The 15,206-nt window shown below is 41.2% G+C and overlaps 1 protein-coding gene across 2 annotated transcripts in view; it reads right to left on the reverse strand.

Annotated features, from left to right (window-relative positions):
- ITFG1 (integrin alpha FG-GAP repeat containing 1) overlaps positions 1–15,206 on the reverse strand; it is an 84,425-nt gene that overhangs the window by 16,844 nt on the left and 52,375 nt on the right. The gene's annotated exons all lie outside the window — the stretch shown is intronic.

The following is a 15,206-nucleotide window of genomic DNA, read 5'->3' on the forward strand; positions in this document are numbered from 1 at the left end:
GATGACTTGAAAATTACAGCCCGATAAATCACAGCTTGGGCAATAGGTTGGAACTTACAGATAGAATTTTGTCTCTGCTACTAGGCAGCCTGATCAACCTTAATTTGTTCTCTGGCACATTATTTTTCTTTTTCTTTTTTTGTAAAACTATCTTTGATATTTGACATGGAGTCAACTCTATCCCAAATGGGAAAGGGCAGCAATCAAGACTTTTCATGCATTGGACACCTGGTTGACATTTTGACTTGGTGCTCATTTCAAGCTGTTGAGAATTTTATTTTTCTGGATAAACAGGACGAGTTTTCCATTGGATCTTCAACTTATTAAAGTAGACCCCTCCTGCTTAAAGCTCAACAGCTGATCTTAAATATAAGCAGGTTGTTTTGCTGCAGTTCATTGCACATTGATTTACAGATAGTTCTCAACTTACAACCTTAATGGAGCTGGGCAATTACGGATGTGTGTCACGATGGTCCTAAACCAGGTAACCTCATGATTGGACCTGATTTTACAACCTGATTTTTTGCTGTGGTGGTTATGTGAATGGAGCATGTGGTAAAGAGAACACTGTAGTTGTTAAGGGAACCCATTGTTTGCTATGGGCGTTTTTTTTTGCTGGAAACCAGAAATAAACACCAGTTCCCAGCAAAAAATTGGTAAATTGTGATCACTTGACCTCAAGACACTGTGAACCGCCATAAATGCAGGCCGGTTGTGGAGGGTCTGATATGTGGTCACATGACTCTGTGTGTGTGTGTGTGTGTGTGTGTGTGTGTGTGTGTGTGTGTGTAAGAGAGAGAGAGAGAGAAAGAGAATGAGAAAGGAAGAGAGGGAGGGAGGGAGAGAGAGAGAACTTCAGAACCAGGCGGTAAGTAGCTTTTTGGGGGGGGGTGTCTGTTAGCATGTACAAGAAATTAGGAAGCAAGACAAGAGTTCATAAGTACTACAGGTTTATTCTATCATACACAAGAATCAGATCTAATGGTCAAGGTGAATATAAGAGTCAATGGAGTTCAAGGGGGACTGGACTTAGGTCTCTTACGTTGGCATAGAGACTTCAAACTAATGATGCATTTGACCCTGCCAACACTCAGCCTTGTAATCTTGTGAGATTTTGCAGCAAATTCAAGTCCAGAAAACACACAGATGACTGATTCAGCAGGATTCATTAACTTCTTTGTTTACATAATAACATGTTAAAGTTTACAACACCAATAGTTTCTTCCAACATAACATAAACAAAACACAAACAGCAGCTTCCAGAGCTCAGAACAGATTACCAGTTTTATTTTCAGAATCGAGAGCACAGAGCTAAGACACGCCCAGACTCTCAGGCCCCAATTCAGCTCCCATTGGCTGACTTTGTTAACCATGTCTCTGCCAGTTCATGAATATTCTGACAAATCTCCTACATCCATTTGAACTTTGAACCGTAACTAAGCAACTGGTCGTAAGTCGAGAACTACCTGTATTTATTTCCATCGATGCGCAGCTGGATAACTATGGCAACCTGTTTATGTCAAGGCTATCAAAATTACAAATGTCATACACTGCATCCTCCCACCAACTTCACCACCTTTTCAAGTGATTGTATGGGATTAAGCTGCTATTGCGTATAGATGGTCTACAAGGAAAAAACCCAAAACCAACCAACCAACCGCTTCTCTCCCAGCAACTTTCTTTTCTCTGGTCTTGACTGTTTAAAGTTAAGACTGTGTTTTATAAATAATCAACTTCCATATGCAGGAAGATGTAAACATATGTTAGAAAGCAGAATGACTACAAGGAGTTCCCAGTTTGGAACCATCTCTTTCTTCACTTCCAGAAGATTAGGACTAAGTGGCAGGCCTGACAATTTCTGCCAGCTGGCAAGAGGAAGAAGGTGCAGTGAAGTCTGGCATGTTTAATTCATATTCTCAGCCTTCATTCCGTATTCCAGCATGGTCCAGTGCCCAATTTGATTGAGTCCAGGTATTCGTGCCAGGTGAAAATTGCAATTATAGCTGCCACAGCAAAGATGAAAAGTTAATATGGAGAAGAGCAACGCGGCGCACCGCTGAAGCAATGCTATCAAGCATCAGAACGGTGAGCTTTCATGTCGGTTTTCAGAAGAAGAAAATAGTTCTGCTGTGAAAGCCTCAAAACTCGGAAGGTCTTTCGAAAGAGCAGGGAGATAGGAAGTGCTACTGAATTAGTCTCAATGGTGTTTAGGAGAACATGTAATTTTGGGCACGAGAAGAGAACAGGTCAGGCCGTACCCTGATTTTCTGTAAGATGTTGCTTGTACTAGTTAGATTATCTGTCCATCTAACTTGATCAGTAGCCTGCTGATAAATCTCAAGAAGAAGCCATCGTTTCCCTTTCAATTCTTTCAATTCACAGATGATGTGGACTGAACCTGGGATCTTCTATACAACGGATCTCCAACCTTGGCAACTTTAAGACTTGGGGACTTCCAACTCCAGAATTCCTCAGCCAGTCAGGCTGGGAGTTGAAAGTCTGCAAGTCTTAAAGTTGCCAAGGTTGGAGAGTATATGTTTTTTTTTTTTCGACCCACAGATCCTCTAGTCAGCATCTTCCACAAGCATTCCTAAGGAGTTCATCTAATTCCAAGTGGACATTTTATATTAATTCAGAACATCCTCTCATACAATAAAACAACTAATACAAAATGTTCACCAACATTTGAAGTATGGGACTATCAAAATGAGGGCAACTCAACTGAGGGGTTTCCACACACAATACAAGTGCCAAATAATGTTGAAGAGCCTATTAAAAAACCCTTTTTGTGGGTTGAATACAGGGTGTACAATGAAAGAATTCCACAAAGAGTTATCCAATTATATGGCTCTTTGATAAAAGATAAAAGGTTTCCTCTAACCAGTGATGTCCGATTTTAGGAATGGTGTGCATCTCTCTTTCTTAGAGGAGGGAGTCAGTGTTGTTTGGAAACATTTCTGCAGTCATGTGGCTTGTATGGCATCATGCCGCAGTGCAAAGTGTGCAGTGAAACCCTGAATTCTGCTATCTTCCCACCAAAGGGGTACCTATTTATCTACTCTGAGCCGTGGTGGCGCAGTAGTTAGAATTCAGTATTGCAGGCTAATTCTGCCGATTGTCAGCAGTTTGATTCTCAACGGCTCAAGGTTGACTCAGCCTTCCATCCTTCCAAGGTCGGTCAAATGAGGAATCAGATTGTTGGGGGCAAGAGGCTGACTTTGTAAATTCGAGAGGACTGTAAAAACACTGTGAAGAGGTATATAAATCTAAGGGCTACTCGCAGTGTCATGCTTTCGAAAGGCTAGGTGGGCAGAAGCAAGAATGGGAGCTTGCTCCATCGCGAGGAGCTCAGGTCTCGAACCCGGACTATCAGCTTTCCAGCTGATAAGCTCGGCTTCTTAACTGCTGAGCCATCATCACGCCCCCATGACTCACTGATATCTACATTAAACAAATCGAATGAGAGAGTAGTTATTCCTAGACCGTAGCTTTTCAAGACATTACAAAATGTCAGGGCTCTGATGACTCTCCACCAAGCCCCTCCTTTGGGCCTAAAACGCAATGACCATTCTGAGACCAGATGTATTTCTGAAATGAAGGAACGCCTGCACGCATGTACAGACACAAGAACACAATCAATTTTTGGTGCGATAAAAGCCTCCAATGATTTTCTATATGGCTAGCTCTGCTACAGAGAAAAGGCAGAATCCTCTGAGGTAGTCAGGAAATTATTTTCCTCTATGTGGCACCGGAGACCAGGGCCATGCAGCCCAAAATGTACATAAATCTAGGGAGTGCTATGTTCCCAGTAACCTACTTCACATCTTGCTATTAACTTATGGCGGACATTACAGCCTTGTAGGACTTCCCTAAGACAGGTCTGGGACTGATCAAATAGTAAGCAGCCTCATTTCCATCACAAACTTAGGTAGCGAATTATTGCCACCGACGCACTGGGAGCCATTGCGATCGAAGGAGCTAAGAGGGAAGAAAATACGGTGCAGAAGTAGGACAGGCAGCCAGCATACGCCACTCTGGGAAACTCGTCTCATGCAGCCAAGTTCATCCTTGGATAGATAGCAATAGCCCTTAGACTTATACGCCGCTTCACAATGCTTTACAGCCCTCTCTAAATGGTTTACAGAGTCAGCCTACTGCTACCAATAATTTGGGTTTTCATTTTACCCACTGTGGAAGGATGGAAGACTGAGTCAACCTTGAGCCAGTCAGTACTGAACTCCTGGCTGTGGGGCAGAATTAGCCTGCAATATTGCATTCTAACCACTGCACCACAAGGGCTCATGTGCTTGAAATGTTATTTCTTTGCTTGTGTTCCTTTGCTTTAAAACAGCCATTTTCAACCGTGCTATGTCTCTTTACAAGCAGGAATGACTAAGATTGAAACAAGGAAGGATGTTGAGCCTTCATTAGATCTTAATCTCTTTTCCCTTCCAGAAGTCTGTTGCACGTCCTGCTCCAAAATTGTGATGCAAGCTCAGCTATTACACTTTATTGTCTATTGCGTGCTGTGCATCCAAACCACCAGCCCTTGAATGAGCATCTAATGACATAAACAAACAGCCTAATGAAAGCGTGTCAAATGTCCTAAGAACGAAAAACTAATTTACAATTATATTAGAGGATTTATATACTCGGATCTTACAAACTCTAGCTTTGTTTTATGGCACATGATAACAGTCACGGCTTGAGATCATGAAAAGATTCAGTCATCCTTTGCTGTTTAATACGAGTATGTGTTGAGATCTTTGTGGCTGGAATAAGAGCAATTTATTTGGAGTGACAAGCCTCTGCCACAGAAAAATATGCACGCAGGACACATATATCAGCTGAGGCAAGTTAAAAAAATAAAATAAACAAATTTAGAATGTTAAGGAAAGAACTAATGTAATAAGCTACTCCTGGTGTTGTTGTTTTTTGTTTGTTTTTTTCTTCAATGCTGCCAAGCTATTCAGGGTTGCCTTGTCAAAAAAACCTAAAGAGCAATTAATAAATGACAAGAGTTTAATTAGATCTAAAATTATATTCAGTTCTCCAGTGGATAGCCATCCTGCTTGTTGAAAGCTTTTGAAATGGTCCGTGTGCACCAAAAGAACGGAGAGTTGTAATCAAACGGAGAAATAATTCATGATACAGCAATTCAGGAGCAGTTTCCTGCCCCGCAAATGCCAGTTGATTTGCATGTCACTTCAGATTCTCTAATCTAGCCTGCCAAGGATAGATTCCCTCTAATGGCACGACCAAGTCATATCATGGTCGCTTAAATTGAAGTCCACAAGTATTAAACTTGCCAAGGCTGGAGGACTCTGCCCTGCAGTACTTTACATCCTTGAGGCACTGTTTCTTTCAACTTCATTTTTTAAAAAAAATTTGAAGAATTTAACATGAGACAGAGTAAGGTAAGAACTGATTTTTTCCATTTTACCCACAATATGAGCCTGTCCTCTGCACCTCTATAACTGTCTGGTTTGGCACTGCAACCCATCAAGAGAAACACAGATTTCAACGGATAATTAGAACTGCAGAAAAAAAATATATGCTACCAACTGCCTTCCGTTGAGGACCTGTCTACTGCACAAGCCAGAAAGAGGGCTGTGAAAATATCTACAGACCCCTCGCGTTGTGGATATAAATTGTTTCAACTTCTCAAAACGATGCTATAGGGCACTGTGTGTCAGAACGAGACACAAGGACAGTTTTTATCCCCCATGCCATAACTTTGCTAAACAACTAATTCCCACAATGCTGTCAAACTATCTAAAAAGTTAGCATTACCATCATTATTCTCATCTTCTCTATTTCCTATCTCCTTATCTTCTTATGACCATAACTTTGTTGCTTGTCACTATTGTTGTATGTACATTGAGAGCTTACTCACCGGAAGCAAATTCCTTGTGTGTCTAATTACACTTGGTCTATCCTATCCTATCCTATCCTATCCTATCCTACTCTACTATTCTATTCTATTTTTTTTATTCTATTATTTTCCTATTTCTATTCTACATATATACATACAAACATACACACACACACGCAACACACACACACCAGTATCCTACTACCTAAATATTTTTGTTGGTTTACCATGAAAACATAAAGACACTGTTTGATTCTTGTTAATACAAGATACATTTTGACTGGATATATTCATGCAATTTCATGGTAACAGAACAGAATCATCTTCTACGACAGATTAATTTTTTAAGTTTCCCAATTTAGCCTACAGACCTAAGCTTTCCGTTTGGTTTTTTTTTATCTCGTTTCTAATGAGAACGGGTGTGCAAATTCTTCAAGAGGACCTCTGCAGCCTCTGAAAAGACGGACAAAACTCCTTTCTTCAAATCCTTAAAGCTCTCTCCCCAGTAAACAAACAGGTGTTTAGTTTAATGAAGGCTGGGAAAAGATGCGGCTGCTTTAATGGTCTAAAGAAAAAAAAAAAGCATGCTTTGCAAGACACTTCCTCCAAGGGATTTTCGTCGCTCTACTCTACCACCCGAGCTTAACCAGGAGTTACTAGATGATGATGCCGTGAAGAGGTAAACAAAAACAGAACAGAAGCAAAATTAAAATCTTCTAATCAAAAGGTCTTCTTTTAGGGCATCCTAAAAAAATTTTTTTAACTAGGAGGTGAATCCCTTCAATATACCTTAGTCACCTACCAAAGTCACCTACCACGGCTGCACTTCTGATAGCCGTGGACAATATTCAGATGACTCTATGAGTTTGTAATTTTTTTGTGAAGGACAACAAGAGGCTTGCAATACCAAAAAGATTGGTACTTTTCCAGAATTCTCTCGTTAGATACCATTAGGCAATATCAGATTCCTTAAAACCTGAGGAGATTCTCAGCCATCCAGGTCATGGTTTTTCCCAAAGGTGCTTTTTTCAAGAGGCAACTGGACTTTCTTGGTTTTTCTTTGAAGACATTTCGTTCTATGTCTGCTGAAGCTTTTGCCCACCTGCCTGCCCGGGTTCTTACCTGACCTTTATTTCCTGCTTTTTCAACTTCAGCTGCCGTGCGAGGCACAGCTGCAGTTAAAAAAGCAGGAAAAAAGTGTTTTTTTCCCAAAGGCTGCTTCTCTGCACGCAGCGTGTTGATGACGATTTACAGGCGCGCACGAGCAGCGTGCAGGGAAGCACATCGTAAATCACCGAACCTCGTAAATCACCAAACTGGTAGTTAACGCTGTCGGATGCCACCCCTGCACCTAACGGCTATCAAATGCCAACAGTCCAACCAAACAAGCTGCCCGTTTCCTGCAGCCATGCCGCTACTTCGTCCCCAACAAGCTGAATGGAGTGGTGAGAACCACCAACACCAAACAATTACATTTTTTGAGGGCGGGGGGTAATCAATCTAGGTAGGGAAAATGGCTCTCGTGCTCCTAATTACGCATTTAGAGCAACCTCCCAGTCACATGCTGAAGTTTGCGTCAACTCCCGGACCTCTCTCGGAGGTGACCCAAGCGGCTGCCAATGCAGGCCGATGAGAGCTGATTACTATGCAAGCGTATTTATTAAGCAAGAGGAAAACAGCTGTGCAAATTTCCATTTCCCATTTTCAAGTTTCACAGGGCTGACACTCTCAATTAAGGAGAAAGCCGCAAATGCTAAATAAATAAATAAAAATAAATAAATAAATAAATGCTTCGATTGACTAGGAAGATCTTCTAAACCAAAATCGCTTTCCCCTGGAGCAGATCTGAACGCAATGCAGTGAAAAGTCAGCGCAGAGTCAGGCAGGCGCCTCGGAGGGAGCGATCGGGCAAAGGGCGAGCCTGCTTGACGAGACGTCAGGATCGCGGGCCAACAGAAGAAGCCAACGGAGGAAATGAACGGACGAAGGTCGAGGAAAACAAGGGACAGGAGAGACAACAAGGCTGGCCGAGAAGGAACTCTTGGAAAAAAAATGTCTGAGGCTGCAAAATTGAAACTTAAGCCTGAAGGGTTGGTGTTTTGTGGTTGAAGGTTGCTCATCTTTCGTTGAAGGCAAATGGAAGAGGGATGTATGCAGGGGTGGGCTTCAAAATTTTACCAAGGGGTTCTCTGCCTAGTTGCTGGGTAGGGGTGGCCATGGTGGGCTTGGCCTAGTCAGCCTCCTGCACCATGGCTTTTTTTGGAGGGGGGTGTTTTTGTCCTCCCTGGGCTCTGGAGGCTTTCCTGGAGCCTCCGGAAGGGCGAAAACAGTCTCTGGAAATGGGCCGTTTTCCGGTCTTCCTGAAGTTCCCTCCCCGAGCCTCCATGGACACCCTACACTTATCCCGCATCCAAAACAGGCCTCTTGGGGACTGACTCCTGGGAGGGGAGGGCGGGGCCAGCCAGGAGTGGGATTGTGGGTGTTCTCTGAGTGGTGCAGAATCTTAGCTAGGGGCTCTCCAGAACCCCTACAGACCCCCAGCAGCCCACCCCTGGATGTGCGTGTTCTCCTCTTTCTTCGCCCTCCGTAAGGTCAGGTGGAAAACATGGGCTTTTCTCTTTCAAAGGTGGTCTGTCTTACCTGGGGGCGGGGGGATTTTCCTCCTTTCTAGTAAACAATGAGCAGCCCCCACCACGGTGTACCTGTTGTCCCCCTCTTGTCTTTAGCCTTCAATTCTGGATCTCACCCCTCTTTTCAGCTTTACTGATGTCTCCTTTTTCTGCGTGTTCTTGTGCCATCCTAGGTATTCTAGCAGATATCTAATATTCCCCCCATTCTCTGTATCTTCCTTTATTTCTTCCAATGTCTTCCCGTTACCCTTTCCCGCCTACCTTTTCTGGCTTCTTTTATTGGTTTGTAAACACTCCTTAATCTTGCCGGAAGTAAGATGACAGAATAAAGAGTCGGGAGGCACCCTGGAGGCCTTCTAGTCCAACCCCCTGGTCAGGCAGGAAACCCTAGACTATTTCAGACAAATGATTGTCCGATCTCTTTTTCAAAACCTCCAGTGTTGGAGCACGAACTACTTCTGGAGGCGAGTCATTCCACTGATTAACTGGCCTGTCAGGAAATTTCTCCTTAGTTGCACCAAAGATGCATTCATTCAAACAACGGACACACAATTTTGATTTTGTAAAAATCCAAGGGGCTGGCACTGCAAGCTTTGGAAAAGCAGCCATCTGGTCTGAAAATGTGTTCGGAACAAGAGTTCTGGCTGAGACGGATTCCAGCAAACTCACTTTGTCTTTTTCCAGAGGCGATTCCCTGAATGGGAGAATTCCAGGAATCATTATCCCTACTCATCTAAATTCAGTGGGGGGATTCAAACTTTTTTACTACTGGTTTGTGGGCATAGCTTGGTGGGTGTGGCAGGGGAAGGTTACTGCAAAATCTCCATTCCCACCCCACCCCACTAACCTGCTTTCCAGCTCCATTCTCCTGTGTAGGGCAACAAAAGAAGACCCAACCAATCAGCTGGGACTCGGGAGGCAGAGACTAGATGGGGGTGGGGCCAGTCAGAGGTGGGATTAGCCAGTTCTCCAAACTACTCAAAATTTCCGCTACCGGTTCTCCAGAACGGGTCGGAACCTTCTGAATAACCACCTCTGTCTAAATCCTTTTAGTTGGGTCAAGCCAAGCCATGTTGTTTTCATACCCCGCCTTTTCAAGGGATAGCAGAAAGAGGGCATTCACAAGATCAAGATCACCCTTATGCGCTACGTTCTGGTGACAGTTTGCGACGCCCCAGATCTTCTCCTGTAAACATGATTTATAGAAGCATATTAGCAAAGTTGCCTGAACAATTAATAGGTCAGTGACATGGAAAGCCTCGATTATAACTTCAAGGCTCCAAGACAGCTCTAAATAACCAGGACATTCCTACCCATCCCAGTGAGGAAAGACGACAAAATGCTGGCTCAGCTACAGGTGAAAGGTCAGACAGCTAAGGAAGGTTAAAAAATTGCCACGAAGAACAAAAGCTCTACGATAAGAGACCGGTCATCGGATCTCCTTTGAACGTGGACATAAAGAGCAATGAATTAAGAAGAGAAACGATCCAGGCACTAAGGACAGAAATATCCTTTTCTGCCCTTTCATGTCTGTCAGAGGTTAATAGAGAGCAGAGTGTAATGAAGATGAGTCATGTCTCTGCAAACATGATAGGAAAAGAAAGCCCGGAGCAAGCAAACGGAAAGGATTCTCAAAAAAGTTGAGCGCTTGATGCCACATCCTTCTTTAAGACAAACGGTGAGAATTGGTTAAGCCTTAAATACACAGAAGCACATATATTCCTATTTCAGTAGCATTTTTTTACAAAAAAAAAAATTAAATTTTTAACACAGTTGAGAAAGTCCAGAAATATTTCACAAGAAGAGTTCTCCACTCCTCTACTCGTTGCGGAAGACCTTATGCCACCAGACTTGAAATTCTAGACCTAGAAAACCTAGAACTACACTGCCTTCGGTCCGATCTAAGTATGGTATATAAAATCATACACTGCAATGTCCTACTGGTCAATGAATATTTCAGCTTCGACCATAACAATACAAGAGCACACAATAGACACAAACTCAAGGTTAACTGCACCAAACTTGATTGCAGGAAATACGACTTCAACAACAGAGTGGTCAATGTCTGGAAAACTCTACCTGACTCTGTGGTTTCTTCCCCAAACCCCCAAAACTTTAACCTTAGACTGTCTACTATTGACCTCACCCCTTTCCTAAGAGGTCTGTAGGGGGCCTGCATAAGCGCACCAACGTGCCGACTGTCCCTGTCATATTGTTTCTTTTTATTTTTCTTATATGTATCCATGTATTCATAACTATATTTTTACTTATACCTATTATCTTGTAAGCAATTGACAAAAATAAATTAAATTAATACATAAATAAAAGAAATAAAAAAAAATTGGAAGCCGCAATGGAGGCAAAAGACATTGACTTTGCACCGCAGAGAGAAGAATTAACTGTGTTTTATTTTGTGGAAAAGAGGCAAGCAAGTGATGGTATGAATCAGGACTTGCCCAACCATGCCAACTTTCAAGACCTGGGGGACTTCAACTCCCAGAATTCCTCGGAGGAAATATGGGAGTTGAAGTCTGCAAATCTTAAAGTTGCCAAGGTTGGACACCCTTGGTAATTAAAGGACTTCATTGGCAGATCCAATTGCCGCCATGAGTGTTGGATCCAACCAAATAAGGGAGCTTTTGAAGAAAGCTTAACTTGATGCCTCAAAACCTTAAGCGATCTAGGTGAGAGTGTAATTAAAAAAATATTAGAATGTGCAGAAATGGACAGACTAACACTTATAATTAAGGGAAAAGAAGGAACTGAATATTTTTTGACATGGCACTTATTTTACCAATGGTTAGATAATAAAAACAGAAGTTAGAAACATGGGGATACAAAAAAGACTAATGCTATGAAGTTGGTTTGTTAAAGTAGACAACAAAATTATTATTATTATTGGATTAATATCAATGTAATGAATATTATTATAAACATTTTGATTAACATTTCCTGAAAATAATTATACCCAGCAACACACTGTTTAATTGAAATTGAATTTTTATGTGTTATATAAATAAAACAGATAAAAAATTTGAAGGAAAAAAAAGAACATTAAGCGATCTACAGGATCTCTATTTGGATCTTTTCGCGTTAGGAGAGAACAAAACCATCTTCTGGCTAAAGCTTCACAAAAACTCCCAATCTCAATGTTGTTGGGAACCAGCTGGCAAAAGCTTTCGCGAATTCTGTACTGGCTCCTTATGGGCATGAAACACAATTTGTACTGGCTCATGAACATGAGATAGAGCAGAAGAACGCATAATGGGATGCGCCAATAGAATGTACAAGGTACACAGAGCCTGACATAATTTTGTTTGTTTGCTCCCTTTCCGCAAGAAATGCTTCCGAACATAAAGGAGAGAATTTTAGAGACACGAGCGAACTGCTGGCGCTGAGAAGCCATTCCCATTGTTTTCTTCTGCGTATGCAGTAACTGAGGTTCCATTTCCCAGTGTTTCGTTCACGGAAGCGTGTTGGATTGTGCTAATGGCGTGACGTAGGCCAGGGAAAAATGAGGATGCAAGAACAGAGTTTCATTATCAGGTCACACACCCCTGCTTAAAACAGAGGTGGCTGCATCTCTGGAATTTTTCCCGTCAGAGATGCCAACTTGTTCTTGTAAATTAAAGGTTCAGTTTGGCAAAGAGGCCCTCTACATTATGATTGAACAGAGAGATAAGACACCACCTAACTCCTGTTTACGACACAGTCCTTCCAGTAATTCCCAGGATGTTCCACACCCATTTGCACTATTCAGGTGACTCTGAGGGCAGAGATAAACCTCCAAGCGGCCTCAAGGTCTCTCTGAAAGAATGCTAGTGACCGGATGACTGCAAGGAAGATAAATCCTTCCATTCCCCCATCATCCAGTCAGAACTGAAGAAGCTTCTTGGATGAGAAGCGAAACGTCTTCAAGGAAAAACCAGAAAGTCCAGGTGCCTCTTGAAAAAGCACCTTTGGGACAACCGTGGCCGGATGGCTGAGAATCTCCATAGACATCTTGCAAAGAGCTGATCTTGTTCAGCAGTTTCAATTGTTCTTGAGACAAATCTTGCCCGGGCAGGCAATGCTAGCTTAAATGGAGTAATCTGACTATTTTTTTTCTTTTTCTTTTTTAAGGTAAGGGCATGTGGTCTGAGACCGTACAGCCATGAGCATTTCCCAAAACTATGATGCATGGTACCTAAAGACACCCCATCACTGTTACCAAATGGTAATTTATAATGTGACGAAAGAGCAAAGACATTATACACATGATTGAACAGTAATCATATCGACTGTATTTAATTTTAATTGAACGTAAATTTAAATACAATTAAAGAACAGGGCCCTACATTCTTGAAGCGCAGCGCCTAAGAAACTATTCAGAGACCAATCTTCTTCTCTGGAAACACTGAATATTTCAGACTAAACTGCAGCTGGAGATGCTTAATAGTAATGTACCAATAAAAATATTACTGGAGTGCTATTAAGAAAATTGCAAAAAATCCATAGGGTTCTTCAGCTTTAAACATAAAAGAATCTATCGGATAACACTAAAGTTTAAACTTCTTCCAATGCAGAAACACACAGATGGCCTGTGTTTTAATAAGTAATGAATATATGCATAAAATCAACGGCTAATGTAAGAGAACTAGTGCAGTGTTGTAGATCAGACAATTAGTTGCCACTTTTTAGGGCAGTGGTTAAGAACAACTGAAGTAAGATACGTGAAACATTCAAAAGCACTAAGTGTATACGCCAACAATTATGTTTATTCCTGTATTGTATTGCTTGAGGGAAAATGATGAACTAATTTCCTCCCTGTGTTCTCATTCTGAAACCAAAGTTCCTTCCCTTAGGAGCTGTCAGGGGCTAATCTAATAACTGCTGTTTTCATCATGTGTTTGACTGCAAAAGTCGGGAGGGAAAGAAAGCAGCACTGAATTTTATCGCCCAAGAAGTAACTTTTAACTTTGCTTGCAAACAACAGGCCATTAATATTTAAAACCCAACTTCTCAAAGCCATCAATATTTATTCAACCTAAGGCTTTAAATTTGGGGTCGAATTCAGTAGACGTCCCACTTATCTCTCTTCAGCTCCTCTGCCCCACATTTGCAATTTGTACTTTTTACATCATCTACTTCTTCCCAGACCTGCTTTGCAGAAAACAGGCTTATGTCCTACAACCGTTACTGTCCAAATCAAACATGGAAACGTGTCCTCAAAACCACTCAGAAATGTCCTTCTGACGAACAAACTGGACCGCTAGGAAAGGCAACAAGTTATGCTCTGTGGTCACCAGAGGAGGACCGGAGTCCTACAAAGTGACATCGGTTCTCCTAGATTAAGGGTTGTCCAACTTTGGCAACTTTAAGACTTGTGGACTTCAACTCCCAGAAATTCCCCAGCCAGGGGGAATTCTGGGAGTTGAAGCCAAGAAGCCATCAAGATGGAATTCTCATGGATTGTGGGTCTTCACAGCCCTATAGTGATTGGCCTGGAGAAGATCTCTCCTATTGGGACAAGCGCAATTCTGTGAATTTATGGTTAAGATGAGCACTTCTCTTCTCTGAGACAGAATCTGATTTTGGCTAAAACTGAGGGAAACCTGGACTTCTTAGGAAGTATATTCTTAAAAGGGAAACAGGTTTTTCAGATTTTACTTTAGAAAAATGATCTATGGTTTATCTTTTTTAAAAAAATGTTTTTTTAAAGAACAATTTTATTTACAAACTTAAAAATGTACAAATTCAAAAATACAGAAAAAATAATATGTGAATAACACATAATTCTTTACATTTGGTATCGAATTTGATAAGTCCTAAAAATCAGTATTGGTTAGTACTAGTCACATCTTCATTCATTATCACATCCTATTTAGTGCTTAGGATCTATGGTTTATCATGTCGTCCACCTAATATTCAGACTAAGAGTCTTGAATAAATTCATGGCTCTCCCCTCCTCCTTTTTTTCTTTTGCAATTCAGTCTGTTCAAGAGTGCTCATATTTCTGTCGTACCACCTAAATCTCTGTAGCCTAATCAAAAGCCTCCTTCCCACATAACATGAGCTGATCTAGCCCAGACAAATGCACATTTGGCTATTCAATAATTTTGAGTATTTTAGGAGCAATCATGACTCATACTTTTGATTTCTTGATGTTGAATTAGGCGTAGAACTGGATCAATGTTAGAGAGATCTCTCCAGGGTTTGGTTTCACACACACACACACACACACACACCAGTTTTAATTTACTCGCTTGCTTAACTTTATTGTGGTCATTAACTGGCTTGAGAGAATTGGCATTCTAATATTCAAAATATCCAAAACTAATTTGACAATGTCAGGACAGTTTTAAAAAGTACATGTACAGAAAAAAGCAAAAACAAAATATTGGCTACAAGACATTACTGCATTAGAATATGTTAATAGGCTTGCTTAGGCTTCGCATATGTAACAAGAAAAAAAAATTAACAAGCTGGATAATACCATATAACTTGAAACTGCAGCATAAAATACAAATACTATAGAAATGCCAACTGTCCAAGTATCTGGTACTATATTTAAATACGGACAGTTCTGTGTTTTTTTTAAATTTTTTAAATCCTTTTGCAATGTTTCTAGTATTTTATTTGTAATTTATTTTTTGAATTGTAAACCCACTAGAGTCATTGACTGAGATGGGTGGCTACTGAAATTGAATAAATATATTACG

This window comes from Pseudonaja textilis, chromosome 11, assembly GCF_049901715.1.
Source record: "Pseudonaja textilis isolate UNSWEBS1 chromosome 11, rPseTex1.2, whole genome shotgun sequence".
NCBI lineage: Eukaryota > Metazoa > Chordata > Lepidosauria > Squamata > Elapidae > Pseudonaja > Pseudonaja textilis.